Genomic DNA, 14,092 nt, shown 5'->3' with positions numbered 1-14,092 from the left:
TTTTAAGTGAAATTAATCAGAAATAAATGCATAAATATTGTTTCTATGGTGTGAGAAATCAAAAGTGTAAAGGCCAAAGTGTTTAATAGGTATTGTGAAATAGAAATTTTTCAACCAAAAAAAAAAAAAAAAAAAAAAAAAAAAAAAGGAAAGAAGAATGGAAGAGAGAAGAAAAAGAAAATGTATTAAAAATAAGGATATAAGCTGGGCGTGGTGGCTCACGCCTGTAATCCCAGCACTCAGGAGGCTGAGGTGGGAGAATCATTGTGAGTTCGAGACCAGCCTGCGCTACAAAGTGAGCTCAAGGCCAGCCTGAAGTGCATAGTGAGACCCCGTCTCAAAAAAGATTAAAAAAAAAAAGATATAAAAGAAACAAAGCTTTGTAAATAGGGAGGGAAAGAAAGGTTGAAGATAGAGGAAAGGACTGGGACAAAAGAGAATCAAGATTTATCATGTGCAAGTTTCCTATGAGAATATGATTATTGTATACATTTAAATTCTAACAATCAACTTAGGAAAAAACCCTATTATTTGAAGTAACATGGGTGGAAATGGAGATCTTTATTCTAAGTATATTAATCAGGTATGAAAAATAGCTGTACTGCGTCATCTCTCTCATATATGGAATCTTAAATATTTGACTTAAGAGAGGTTGTGATTAGAACCCATTTACCAAGGTCTGGAGAGAATAGCTGGCACAGAGATTGGACCAATTTGATTATGAAGGTATAAATCACAGTTTTCAGAAAAGAGTTCTGATGTACTGTTGCATATTGGGGTGATTACAGATAATAATTAATTGCGTATATATGTTTAAAAACTGCAAGAAATACTCCTGACTTTTTACAACCAAAATAAATAATTTTGTTGAGTAGATAAATGTTTATCATGATTTGAACAGTAGTCAATAGACCACAAAGGTCTTATAAAGATATGTGATGTGTAAAAAAAATTGCTCAAAGCTTATGTAATATGAAAACCTACTATTCTAGAATCTATCTGGTGGAAGATTGCTCCAACTGTAATGAGTCCTTGGACTTTTAGGTTTTCTTCACTGTGAAGGTTAAAAATTATACCATAGCTAGGAAACTAACTGGAGAGACACTAAAATGAATTATGGAAAAATGAATGAAACACTAATGTTATCTGTTAAAGATATTGCCCCTCACATCACTTAACTGCCACTAGTTGGCCAGGCAATGAACTTTATCAGAATATAGCTTGTCTTAGATAAGAGATAGGGGGCAGTGTTGAGTCCACATATGTACTCTATTTTTACCATAATTATTATATTATTAATGAACCTATTTGCAAACACTGAACAACTAAGAACTGATATTGCCTGGTAAAGTCACTTTGTGTACCTTGTTATTAAGAAACACTTATGTGAAGAGTGCCCTTTAGAGATTATTGATATGGAATTAAATTGTGTACATTTTGTTCTTCCATATATATATATATATATATATATATATATATATTCATATATGTGAATATGTGACATTATCTTTAGTCATCTTGTCTCGAGTCTTGATGATTAGCTAATTTAGTATTATATATAGGTATTATTAATTTCAACCATATTTCTCAAAACAATCTGCTAATGTTCAAATGCATGTTCATTAAAATATGTAAAAAACATATTAAGGGTGGAGACATTCAGTGACTGAAGCTGTATATTTATCATTCTACACCAAAATATTGAAACAATCGTACTGGAGCTTTTCTTGCTCCTTTTCTGGCATAAGGTGTCATTTAAGGTCTTAAGTGTATGAAGCATCAAATATGAAAGTACAATCAAAGTAGAAAGTACAGTCAAAGTAGGTAGTATGGATCCTAGACCAAATAATTATCTAATATACTTATCCTTTCTCTATGTATGTAAGTGAAACCATGTTTATAAAATTTTCATCCTACAGTGGATTATTGTTTCACCTCCTACTTTGTAAATCAAACAATACACATGTTTAAATGTCCATTCCTAATTATTTATCATTTTATATGCTTGGTGAGAATCTTAGTTTAGAGGAATAATATAGCAAGACCTACTTTTGAACAAACATTAATTCTATTACAGGAATCATTAAGGTTACGTGGTACTTTCCTGTTAGAGGTTTGCCAGAAAATTCCTTGAGATTTCTTATGAATTACAGATTGCATAGGAGCACCAAATTGTGCGAGGTCCTATGATTGGTTAGCAGGAAAGCGGGTGCTTACTGCTTCAGTAATCAGCTCAGTCCCCTTTTTGCTTGAGGTACACTTAAAATTGGCAGTTGGCAGTTTTCTACATCACTAGTTCAGTGAGAGTGGTGTTCCAGAACGTGGTACATATTTAGGGTCCTACTAAGGCCACAGTTACTTTCTGGGCTGCAGATTTACTTTTTGAAGATGATATTCTTGAGTGTTACAGATTTTTGAAACACTTCCAGAATCATCCTCAAGTAGGGTAATAAATCTTTACTGCTGAAAGTCCCAGCTGAATACTAAATCTTTTGATTCTCCTTATAGATGAGAAATGAAGGAAAATGTCCTCCCTATCAGTAGCAATATGTCAAATTTCAGACTGTGCTCATCTATTCTAGTAAAGGTAAAATATCTGGAAACAAAGTCACAATTCGAGCTAGTATTTGATTCATAGTACAGTAGCCTACCTTCTCCTCTAGAGAAGATGAGAATTTTTGGAAGGTACTTACCTGTGAATGAATGGATTGGTACTAGAGAAACTCTTCATATACTCTTTAATTTTGAGATTTTGTATTTCTCATTGTTTATGGCCTAATGTTAGGATCTGAAAGGGGTGAGCAGTGTTGGCATTTTCCATGAGTTGGGCTAAATATCAAAGTTTTTACTCCATAGAAAAGTGAATCATTGCAGATGTTTTCTATTCTTTACCGGAGCCTTATTTTTCCCAAAGACGTGCATTCATGTGTGTGTGTGGAGGGGGGGGGGGTAACTATATAAGTCATAAAGACATACAGTTTTCTTACTGGAAGTTCATTTATTTTCCCTCCAAAGACACCTTACTCTGTCATCCAGGATGTCCTTTCTTTCTTTCTTTTCTTTCTTTCTTTCTTTCTTTCTTTCTCTTTCTTTCTTTCTTTCTTTCTTTCTTTCTTTCTTTCTTTCTTTCTTTTTCTTTCTCTTTCTTTCTTTCTTTCCTTTTCTTTCTCTTCTTTCTTTCTTTTCTCTTTCTTTCTTTCATCTTTCTTTCTTCCTTTCGTTCTTTCTTTCTGTACCAGAAATCAAACTGATGACCTAAAATTTTCCAGGCAGGCATTGTGCTACTGAGTGTATTTATTATTCCGATCAACAGTTGTCTTTTGATTCCCATAACAATATTGCTTTCCACCCTACTTCTGTTGTTGAGCATTCACATCTACTCTCTGCTATTCTGAAATTCCACTAAAAGCTGTAGGAACACACTTCAAAAGTATTTTAGAAGATCTTAGATACCTTTACAGAATGATAAATTCTGAGTTATGAAGTGATGCATTATATCAAAAAATGTTACACTTTACAGTGTAGTATTGCACCCAACCTCCTGGCTAAGATACTTAGCAACTTTCCTTGGACATATTCTCCCAGTTGCTACATCTGTTTTCTGCATCTATCCTGATTATTCACTTACATCTTGTTTATGGTTATTTTAAGTTGCAATGACATAATTACATCATTATGAAGGGAAAATGAAGTTAACACTGTTTAAAACCATAAGAATGTGGTCATTTACAGCAATTTTGCCAACTAGTAGTCTAGGAAAAGTGACAGAATACATGGGACATCTTGAGAAGAGCAAGTTTTTCTTCAGGATTACTTGTCCCAGCTGAGAACCTTCCAGTGGTCCTATGAAGTGTGTAGATATAATTTCAGTGAGAATGACTCTGACAGACATATTACATGGACTAATGATAGAGAAGGAATGAGGAACTTGAGTTCTGGAATTGCCATGTTTAAATATACAAGAACAATGATGCTTTGTCTTGTGTGTAGATGTTCCCCAAAGCTTCATGTGGTCCTAGGTGGGGCTTTCATAGCTGGATGTGGAGTGTGTGATACTCGAATTTAGGGTGTGTGATGGTTTGGCATGGTTCGAGGTATGAGTGCTAGCCACTCTACTGGTGGATGTGGGGTGGCCCAGAGAGAACACAAAGAGAAAGAAAGAATATTCTAATGTTACTTGCTGCTTTTGCTGCCTTTTGCCTGCCATGAACTATTACTTCTCTGCGATGCCCCTCTGCCAAGCTGCCTTGGAACCAGCCAACTATGGACTGTGAACCACGATAAACCTTTCCCCCTTCAAATTTGGGTATTGAGTATTTTGTCTCAGCAAGGAAAGAAGTAACTAAAACAAATGAGAATCTGCAAGTTCTCCTAAACTTTTGGAAGTTGACTTCATATTGATTATTCATTAAATAGATTAATTCTGATATAATTTTTAAAAAATATTTGCTTCTAATCCCAATATGCTTTCTAGCCTTATTGTTTTTATTTTCTTTTGTATTATTGATGCAATTTTAAAAATTTCTCCCGTACCCCTCACATGGTCTGAGAAGGTAGGCCTTTCTAGGTATTTGAGTCTAGCATTTGTGATTGGCTAATTGTCTAGAGCTTGGGGTTCATGATGTGAGTGCTACACTCAACCAAGAGCAGGTAACATGCATACAATATAAGAAAGGAAAGGAGAAGTGATTTTACTCTTTTACCCTTTAGCTCCTGCCACTTGTGGCTACCATGAATGGCACCCCTTAGCCATGCCATCCTGCCTTAGAGCTAGCCAAATTATGGACTAAAACCTTCAAAAACTGTAAGCTAAATAAATCTTTCTTTCCCTATTTTGTCTCAGCAATTACAGAAAATTAAGCAAGACATAATTTGGTACCAGTGGAAAGGGGTTGTTTCTGTGACTGTAATTGACCGTGTGGTTCAATAGCCTTTGGGAATGGCTCCTGGGAATAGTTTGTAAAGATTTGGAGATGTTGCCTGAAGGACTAGAGCTGGAACAACTTAGGCTGTTCTGTATATGAGATTCTGGTCAGAGCTCAGAAGACTGTAAAACCAGTTAAGTTCAGGCTGGGGAGGTTTCTGCCAGAAAGCAGAACTACACTGGTTGTTGACCTCCAGCTGATGTGAATTATGGCCTGGCAAAAAGCTCATCTTCATTTTGCTCATGTCCAAAGACATTGCTTGAGACTGAGATTAAGGATGGTGGCTTAATTTATCAGGCAGAAAAATATTCAAGGCAGTCAGATGTTGAGGTGGTGGCATGGCTATTGTTGGGCATTTTCAGCCAGATTTATGTTGCAAATCAAGAACAAAGAGTCCATCAGGATGATTTAAAATGTAAGTTTTACAAGAAAGGAAGTTCCAGTAAAACTGTGGACTATAAAGATAGATTTGACATCTCGATTGCTGAGATAGAACACAGAAATAAAAAGATGACACGAGAGCATCATGGAAAGCAGAGGGTCCACATGATTTGTAACCTCAAACTTCAAAAGTGAAAGACTGGTTTGAGGAGAAAGCCACACAACAATATGTTCCAGCCAAGGCCACAGGAGATTCCAAAATGGTGGTGGCATAGGAAATCTGTTCCTCACAATCAGATTCTGAGTGCTCAGTGATCCAGGCTCTCAACCCCTAAGCCAAGACAAAGGTATGCCTGGCTAGTGCTCCATCTGTCAGTGAAACTTGGTATCTCCACGTGGCAGTGGTTGCAGGTACATGCACAGTGCCAGAGTTCTGAAATTAAGGCTGCTTTCACCCCAATTTCAGAAGACCTGAGAGGCCAGGTAGTGTGCCAATGAGAGGGCAGTGTGTGAAGCTGTGAGTGTGAAGCCAAAGGGTTAGTGGAAACCCCAGAAGTTTGGAAAACATCTAGGAATGTGGATCAACGAAGGAAAGTTACAAGGACTAAGCAAAGCAGGCCTAAGAGAGAAGGCATGGGAGCTACAACTACCATAAGTGCCATCGGGGTGCATTCATTCAAGCTTTTTGGAACTCACAACCAGATTGCTTCAGACAGTGAGCAGGGAACTCCAGGACTTCATGTTTTATCTGCTGGATTTTGGAATTTCTTTGGTTCCCTTCTTTTGTATCCCTCTGTTTGCACCCTTTGGAATGGTATTATTTACCTTGTCCCTTTGAATGCTGGAAGCATTTAACTTTGTTTTCATTTAACAGGGGTTACAGCAGAGTTTGCCTTAGATCTTGGTGAAGACTTGGAACTTGAACTTTTTAACAATGCTGAAACTGTTAAGACTTTGACAACTCTTGGAAATGGATTAAATTTCTTTTGCATAATGGATATACATGAGCATTTGGGAGCCAGGGCTGGAATGTTGTGTTTTGTTTAATATCCCTCCAAAGCCTCGTGTAGTCATGGAAGGTGGGCTGTTCTTGGGTTGCTGAGTCTAGCATTTGTGATTGGTTCATGCCTGGCATTTGGATCGGTGCTACAGCAACCCAGGGATGGGTAATCTGCATGCAATATAAGGGAGTGAAGGAAGCATGCTTTTTCCATTTTGGCCTTTAGTTCTTATCACCTGTGGACACCATTACTGACTGTCCCTTAGCCACACCACGCAGCCTTAGAGCCACCCAAATATAGACTGAAATCTCCAAAAACTATAAGTTAAATAAATATTTCCTTCCCTCATTTTGGACATCAGTCATTTTGTCTCAGCAATGAGAGAAATTAAGTCAATTATAGTGATTTTTTATCACCCAATTTACATTACATTTATCTCTAAATTTATATTTTGCAATACTATCTTCAACATATTTTCATTTGATTCATTTTTATAGCTTATACGTTAATTTAAAGATAAAATAAAAATCCAAATTTCATGATGATGTTTAAAGTTTTTGTCCTTTCAATCTTTTACATTCATTTTTTAAGTTCAGTATCATCCTATTTCATTTTTATTGATGTATGTGAAACTTCATACAATAAACATGATATTCATGTTGTTGTCACCACTAAGTAATAAACACAGCCGTCAATCCCAAATATTTCTTCTATTGCTATCAGTTTTAATGGTATTCTTGGTTTGTTTCATAGTCAGAATATTTAACATGAATTCCATTCCAGAATGTTTAACATGCATTCTATTTGTGCTACCTTCTGCTTTTTCATTGATTACAATTAATCTTACTCTTTGCATTGTACAGCAGCTAATGGGTAACACGTCCCTTTGCTTTTTGGTTGTTTGTTTTGTTTTGTAACATGTTTGAGACAGAACCTTGCTTTGTAGTTTAGACTGGCCTTGAACTCACTATGTATCCCAGCCTGACCTTGAACTCATTGTGATCCTCCTGCTTTACCTCCTGAATGGTGGGATTACAGGTGTGCACCACCACAATTTGTGTGGCCCTGCTATCTGTAAGAATGCATTCATTTGATATCACTAACAGAAAACCTGTCTTCTAGATGTGATGTTCTGTGTTCATTTTGGTTACTTCTGTTGTGTATACTTTTCATTTCCTGATATCGGCCTGAATATGTTTTCTGGAATGAGTTCTTTTGTGATTTAGGCATTTGTGATTTCAATGACTTTATAATTTATTGGGGTTTTTTAGAGGTAAGGTCTTGCTATATAGTGCAGAGTGGCATTCAACTCACTTCTGAAATGCAAACTCACAGTGGTCTTCCATCCTCAGCCTCCCTAGTGCTAGGTTTACAAGCATGAACTACCATGGCTGGCTTATCATGACTTTCCAACTTACCTCTGTGTGTTTTTTTTTTTTTTAAATCTATAGCCACTGTCAAGTCACTAAACATTTGTTTCATTATAGTCATCATCTCTTTGGATATCTATGTAATTATTTCTGTTTGGTTTTCTCTAGGTATTTATTGATTTATTATTTTCAGTACTACCATTTCAGAAATTTCTGCTGTATGGCTTCTAATTTCTTCTAACCTCACTGACCTCTGGACATGTTATGGCTAAATTGGACATTTTGGATTGGACTTTATTTTGCTGCTTTCATATTTTTTTGTTTTTGTTTGTTTGTAAATTGCTTATATCAGGTAGTTTTATTACTAGCATGGAGACCTCTTTAGGTAATGACTACTCTGCAGAAACATTTTCTAGGTATATCTGCCCTTGCACCTTTCAGTCTGTCCCAGGATCCTAACTCTTCATTAATGATGAACATTGTGGCCTGTTTGGCCTATTACTTAGTGCTTTGATCCTGGGCTGTACTTTTGTTTACAGTCCATAGGATATATGGAACAACATACCAGGAAGATCAATTGATCACGACAGCTCTATTGTCTGGGCTAAAGTAGTAAACTCTAATAAAAGTAGCAATTTCAGCTACTAAACACATTAGTTGCTGAATCCACTGAAAAGTGTAATCCCTCCATAGTCCAATTACCTTCCAAATCCATGTGAATGCAGGGGCAGACTTTAGATCTAAACCAAAACATTCCAAAAGGTTTCTAACTACCTTGTTTGAAAAATGCATTTAGTGCATCTATATAAGTTGCCAAAATTTTACCTGTTCTGATATTGCTGAAAAATTAAAGTCCGAATTTTCCTCTGAGATTCAAGACAAACTTTTTTCTTTGAGTCCTGTTAAAAATGTAAAAATAAAGTTAAACACATCAAACAAATATTGGCAGTGAATAAATGTCTCCATTTCAAAAGACAGAAACGTGGGGAATAGAAAGAAATTAGACTAAAATGAGACTGACACATAGGAGAACAAATATTAAATCCTGTAGCTTCCTTTCCAGCATTCAAGGGCAATAGTGACAAGATTTGTGTTCCAAAAGTCTTCGGCTGCAGCATTTCTTTACACTTCTTGATGTGATCCATATTCTATGCATCTTCAACTTACTGCATTTTCAAATTAACTGTCATAACTTCAACCACTGTACTTGCAGGAACATACAACCTGGCCTCCCAGGCACCTGTAATCTGGTTGGAAGTCTCTATGATCCTATAAGTCATGCTTTCAACAACTCCATGAAAGCAGAATCATTTTGATGATACCAAAATATGTAACCAGTTCAAGTAATAGGTATACCTCCTTGCATCATGGCTGCAAAGGCCTCTGAGCGCCTGAATGGCTGAGCCCTGTCAAGTAGTCCCAGAAAACAATGCTCTAAACTGTTCTTTTCACATATGGAGACTAGAGAAACTCTTCTAAGTGAAAGCTTTATAGTTTCATACTTTCAAGCCTTCCATGAGAAAAATTTTGATGATTTCTGAAATGGTCTCGTTATCTTTTCTATTGTTTTGACACAAAGCAATTTTTTTTTTGCTCATGTTTTAAACAACCAAGAAATTCTCTAATATAGCTTTCTAGAGCCTTCCTTTCTGATCAACATAAGAATTTTTAGATTATTCTGTGCGGCGTTTGCTTTAGATTCTCGCTATGAATCTGGCTAAAGTTGTTAGCAGTAACTATGCCACAATCAGAGGGTTGGTTTACCTTGAAGTTTTCTTCTACAGATAAATTAATGCACCTTTTTCAACTCAGTCTTCCATAATGTCTCAAGACATAGACAAAAAGAAGACAAACTTTCTGCAAGAGTATAACACGCATAATTTCTAGTACAAGGCCAGTGGAGTCTTTATTTCCCAGTGAAACTTCTTAACCTTGACCTTTACTGCTTGCATTTCTATTAGCATTCTAGTATTCTGGTCTTTAACAGAATCTCTCATCAGGTTAAGCTTATAACACCCTATGGTTTCTCTGGCTGGCTCAAATAAAGAACTCAAAGGCTTACAGTGTACACAGTCAGACACAGTCACAACAAAGGTTCATTGGTGATTCCAAAAATGTATCTTAATTATTTTCCTATCTCTGTGACAAAAATATCCCAATGTACACAATTTTAAGGAAGTAAAATTTATTTTGGCTCACAATTTCAGCATGTTTGTCTGTCTGCAATGCAAAAGGATGGCAGGTAGGTATGGAGGAAGGAAAATGAGGGCAGCTCATGGTGGTCAGAAAGCAGAGAGGGAAAAAAGAGGAGATCTAGGAAGAATAGGCCATGCAGGGTCACTCCCCATTAACTCATATCCAAGCCAAGGATAATTCCTAATAGCACACTGAAGTACTGAATTGATTAGCAGGTGAATTTATCACTGAATATAATGCACCTATGAGGCAAGTATCCTCCATACATACATGAGTTTGGGTGAACATTTTAGATATAAAACATAACACACATTTTCTTTATCCATTTTTCTATTAATGGTAATTAACATTGCTTTCATCTTAGCTAATATGAATGAAGCTATAATTATAATGAACATGAAAGAGAAAACACTATTCAAGTGCTCAATTTTAATTCCCTTGGATGTATACTCAGAAATAGAATCATAAGATCATATGGTAATTCTATTTATGACTTTTGAGAAACACCTATATTATTTTCCATAAGTAACTGTGTTCTTCATATTGCATTTTAAGCACTATTTTTATATTTATATTCTTTTTGTACATAGTAAAATACTTCAATTTCTTTAATGTTAATATTCATTACTATTTAAAACATTTTTTAAAGTTCACTACATAATTAATGTTAATCTTTCGATTTAATTAATCTATCTCCCTAGTATTTACATTATACCTTGTCAAAATAAGGTATCATTTGCTACATATAAAAATATACTTATAGCAGAGCACATTATATAATCAATGATATTCATTATTATATGTATCACATCACTTTAAGAATACGTTTTAGTAACCAAAAGTAATGACCAATACAGAATCAAACATGTGCCTATTCTCCTCCAAATTAACAGTAAATAATCTGCTAAATTGTTAGTAACTTGACTAATCTGTTAAATTGTTTCAGAGATGTTCCTAACATTTAAACAATCAGCAGCCTATTACAATAAAGTGTTTAACAAAATTTGTAAACTATAATTCTTACAAACAAAATTAAACTATAAATTAATATTTTTATATTTTCATTTTATTATTTAAGTTTTTTCTATTGTCAATTTTTATGAGTGCTTTTTGAAAGTGATATTTTTACAATAAAATCTAAAGGAAAAGCGCTAATGTAATCATTGAAGTAATTTAAGAAGAACACATTTAAATTTGTAAATGTGAAATCTACGTAGTTCACAAGTGGGTGGATGAGTTATGGAGAAAAATGTGTGTTTATTACAAGCCAATAAGAGGATTAATACAACAATTTAGCACATTTATAAAAAACAAAGTGCATAAGTAAAGTTCAACCTAAATATGTCTAAGTATGAAAAAATTAAATTTTAAATAATACTATGCAAATTAGCTTGAAGCAGTCTTTTCCTTCACAAAGGATATAAATGCTAAGCCTATAATGTTAAACAGAAATTCACTATGGTGTGTGTGCCTTTAAACTATGAAAACATGCGGATGATTTTCATAATAAATCATTTTTCATGGAGAAGGAAACACTATGGGACTCTTGTGGCATTTCATAACTCTTCAGTGTAAGGGTGTTTTTCCTTCTGATGTGAGATAAAGCCCATGTAGAAGAACCGCGGATATGTGGAATGAGTCATACATGCTACAGTAGGCCGTAGGGAAATTGATTTTTCAGCTCCCCAAAATATACTGAAACCTTAACATAATTATTTGGGAAAGATTGCTTTATAAGCAATTATGATGGTATCACTGGTGTGCAAAATTTAACCCCTGTCAGATTGGTGACAAAAACATAGCTGAAGTAGATCATAAATTTAATTCTAAAATTGCAATACATTAAGAAAGAAAGAACTGAAGGAAAGAGAGAGAAGTTTGTTTTTCCTCATAGTATTGGAAGTTTTCATCAGTGTTAGTAGTCTGGTCCATGCTCAAGCAAAACCACTACCTCACAAAGACATGAAAGTCTTAGCATTTCCCTATTATATTAATATATTTCTAATTTTATAAAAGCATTGTGGTATTGGTTGTCAAATTTGGGGGACTGATTTTGAATGTTTTAAGAAATGGAGACAATATTTCTGTTCTTTCCAATAAAAATGTTTAGTTTCTCTATCGTACTTTATTGAAAAGACTGTCATTTATTCACCAAAATACTTTGAAGACTTAAAAATCATGTAATCATGTTATTTTTATGCTGTATTTTATTCTCATCACCATTTTAATACTTTTGTCTCATCTATTATGCTTTTACAATAAATCTAAAGATCTGAAAGTATAAACATTTTTTAAGATTATGTTAACTACTTTAAAGCCTTTATAATTTATAGAGCATTTTAGGTGCATTTTATCAATTAAGTATTTTTTGAAATCTTTGTCAGGATTATAGTAAACATATAAAATTTGACAGGAACTGAAATATTAAAATTTCTTTTTTAGTTCATATACGTAATATATTTCTTTATTTATCTGGACCCTATTTCTTTTGTTTCACATTGTCTGTAACTTTTTCTCTCTCTAGATTCCTCCTTTTGAAATCTGGCCTTGCATCTGATGTTACTTCACTGATTTGACTTGCTTCTTCTCTTGCCTTCGTTGACTTTCACCCTACACTACTCCCCTACTGCTGCTGTAACCCGCCAAAATCATAGTGATTTAACGGAGCACAACTTTATAACCTTACATTTCTGGAAATCAGAAATCCCAAGTTAGTTTCTCTGTTTCACCCTGGTATTTGCATTTCTCATCATGAATCATTCTCATCTATTTTTATAACTTGATTTTCTGATATAATGAATCAAAGGGGTAAAGAGTTAAAAATATGATTATTAATGTGCATGAATTTTTCAGGGCTCTCATGCAATTTTATAAATAGTATAAAATCGAAAGGCTACATGGAAGCATTCGCATCTCACTCAGTAGTTTCCTGTGAATGACAAACTGTAAGTGAAAGAATATAAGATTAAATTCTGAGGTGAGAAGCACACATTAGAAAAGAAAATAAGTATTTCTGTTCAGTTGTTTTTTCTACTTTATGACAACAGACTTGTTTTTAGTAGCTGAATATTTCATATTTCATTTTCATTTTCTTTTTGGTAAATTAACCACTAATTCCAGCAATAATTTCATATTCACTTCTCATTCCCTTTTGCAGCTTTGTTTGCTTCATTCCACACGTTGTATGTGTATGTGTGAGTAAGGGCCAGTTCTCTTTGTGGCAGGTAGAAAACTGTATAACCTTTAAAGCATATATATTTAATCACATCAGAGGTTAATTAAGGAGGTGATTCTTTATAACGTCATTGTGCCATAAATTTTATGAGAAGGCTGTGATCCCCCACCATCCTGAGGGAGTAAGTGTCCTCAGGAGAGAGATCGCTCATTTTATTTCACTTGACTAGGGTTGAATTTTATGCTCCAATGCCTTGTAAATTATGGTTTACTAATTGACTCTTGGCAGCCTTTAAACTAGGTGTTCCAGGGTGCTTTCCAGAAATCTCATTGTTCACTCTATATTTAAATCTGAAATAAGCCAAAATTTTATACTTTGTGAATTCAGCCCTTACGGTTTTCCAAATGACTTGTGATTCCTCATCTAGTTATGCATTTTGCAACCAATAATGATCACAGAGAAGAGAAGAAATGCGGTCTAAGTTAGGCCAGAGTTGGTAAGAAAAAGGATAATAAGAAGAAAACACTTTAATGTCAACTGTTTCTTGTACTTATCACATTTGCCCTTAATATAAAAGTATTGCAGAAAGTATAAATAATATTATGTTTTATTTTACAACTCTCAAGTTTCAGTGCCTAGGTAAAATCAGATATAAATAAAATAAAATAAAATAAGATATATGAAGCCATTCTTTCACAGCATTTCATTCAGAATAGTTTGTCAGTTTCATTAAGATTAGACTAACAATACAATGCAATTTCATGCCATCAGATTAAATGCCAAATTCTTCGTACATTTTCTGACATAGTGAATAATATTTATGGAAATTTGCAATAAATTACTATCTTAATGATGTCCTAATATCATAACCAACTGGTCAGTAAACTTAACCAAGTGAATGATAAAATTTCTGTTTGCAAAACGCTTATGTGATTGAATGGTAAGAATGGTGCATTGGCTTCTTTGCAAGAAGCTTGAAAATAGTTCCTTGTTGATTTTCATAGGAACTAAGTAACTGATGATTGTACACCACCAAATAACCAT

The 14,092-nt window shown here is 34.5% G+C and overlaps 1 long non-coding RNA gene across 1 annotated transcript in view; it reads right to left on the bottom strand.

Annotated features, from left to right (window-relative positions):
- The window catches only part of LOC134470813 (uncharacterized), a 48,555-nt gene that overhangs the window by 14,220 nt on the left and 20,243 nt on the right, over positions 1–14,092 (bottom strand). Inside the window, exon 2 of the long non-coding RNA XR_010039975.1 lies at positions 8,503–8,576. This is a non-coding gene — a long non-coding RNA (uncharacterized LOC134470813). The remainder of the gene's footprint in view (positions 1–8,502; positions 8,577–14,092) is intronic.

Source organism: Cavia porcellus, unplaced genomic scaffold, assembly GCF_034190915.1.
Source record: "Cavia porcellus strain 051 isolate PalLab524CR breed Dunkin Hartley unplaced genomic scaffold, mCavPor4.1 scaffold_16, whole genome shotgun sequence".
NCBI lineage: Eukaryota > Metazoa > Chordata > Mammalia > Rodentia > Caviidae > Cavia > Cavia porcellus.
This window is presented reverse-complemented; position numbering and strand designations above follow the sequence as displayed.